Source organism: Brassica oleracea, chromosome C9 (assembly GCF_000695525.1).
Source record: "Brassica oleracea var. oleracea cultivar TO1000 chromosome C9, BOL, whole genome shotgun sequence".
NCBI classification, from domain to species: domain Eukaryota; kingdom Viridiplantae; phylum Streptophyta; class Magnoliopsida; order Brassicales; family Brassicaceae; genus Brassica; species Brassica oleracea.
This window is the reverse complement of record NC_027756.1, coordinates 39,039,144-39,040,995: the sequence shown is the minus strand read 5'-3', so window position 1 is coordinate 39,040,995 and position 1,852 is coordinate 39,039,144.

Sequence of the window (1,852 nt, the reverse complement as noted above, 5' to 3'; positions counted from 1 at the left end):
AGGCTTTTTGATCATTTTGTTATGCACGTTTTACACTTTCTAAACCTATGTTTAAGTACCTTTTGTAAGCCATTGGAGGCTGATTATCTTTTGATCTTAAGAAAACCACCAAAAACCTCTTGGAAAGTTCATCTCTTTGATTCAATTGATCATTTTTGTTATTGCAGTCCTGTTGTTTTCATATCGATTCTCTATATTTCTCTACATGATTAATCTGAAATCCAATATGGGTTTAAGAGGAATCATGGAGATTAGTGAGTAATCACCTTCTGAATTCATGGGTTAGGGAGATTAAGAGTGATTAGGTTAGAGCTAAGATGTTTTAGTGTAGATCATTCTTAGTCCTTGCTAGTAGAGTATTCATAATGCATCTTCTGAGTTGGCCTCTCAAAAGTTGATCTTTAGGCATTTTTCACCCAAAAGATGTTTGATGAAATGCCTGAGACAACTTTTCTAAGCTTTTAGCATACTTTACCATAGACATTTGTTGTTAGAGGTACTAAGATAGCCATTAGACTTGTTAGTAATGATTGCTTTCATATTATTCAACCAAAAACATTTGATGTTTGAAATGTGTTAGTAAATGAACATTCATCTAGACATAGAGCTTGTTTATGTGTCTAAGCTTTAGGTTGATAGTTTGATTGATCGTTTGCCATCCTTAATTCGAAACTTGATCACCCAAGGTCTAATCCCTATGCCCATGAGTTCTCTTTTCCTTTAGTTAAGAAAGTTACTTCATTTATCGCTTTTATTATTCTGCAACTGCATTAGCATTAATCATTAGTTTAGAAATCTTTTAAATAACCGGTTGCACTTAGATTAAGTGAGTACTTGCATTCTCAGTGCTTTGAAATCCCTTAGAATTGGTTCGACAATCTTTTATACTACATCATTTGTCTTAGGAGCCTTGAAAACTCCTAACATCAAATTGGCGCCGTTGCCAAATTCTGAGTAGATTTGAACATTGAGATTTGGTCACTTGCTTCAGACTAAGTCATTTTTATTTTTTTCTTTTGTTACTGATTCTCCTTCTTCACCTATCTTTTACTTTCAGGTGTATGAACTTGAGGAGCAGGGATCAATCAAACCTACTTCCCAGAGTTGCAGACATCAGAGCTTTAGAGAGAGAATGTGCTAGAAAGAGAAGAGAAGAAGAGCAACAGCCTCACTTGCAGAGATTGGATATTGATATGGGAGACCAACCTCAAGATGATGCGAACGCCAATAGAGCCAACAACGTTCCACAACACCCACAGCGAGCAGCTCGACCCATTGGCACTTATGATCGCCCCAACATTCATGGTCATAGACTGGGAATCCGAGCACGGACTGTGGCAGCTAACAACTTTGAGATCAAATCAGGACTCTTTAACGTAATCGAGAACAAAAAGTATCATGGCTTGACTTTAGAGGATCCATTTGATCACTTGGACAGGTTCGACAGCTACTGTGGGTTGTCAAAAACCAATGGTGTGTTCGAGGATGCCTTAAAGCTCAAGCTATTCTCTTTCTCTTTGGGGGATAAGGCACGTCAGTGGGAGAAGTCTCTACCCAGCGACTCTATCACCACCTGGGATGACTGCAAGAAAGCATTTTTGGAGAAGTTCTTCTCTACTTCAAGAACTGCTAAGCTGAGAAATGAGATTTCCAGCTTTCAACAGAAGAACTTGGAAGGATTCAGTGAAGCCTGGGAGAGATTCAAGGGCTACCAAGCTCAATGCCCACACCATGGTTTCTCTAAGGAAAGCTTGCTGAGCACATTCTACAGGGGTGCTCTTCCTAAGTACAGAGCCAGATTGGATACAACTAGCAATGGGTTTTTCTTGGGAAGAACTGAGGAAGATGCAGA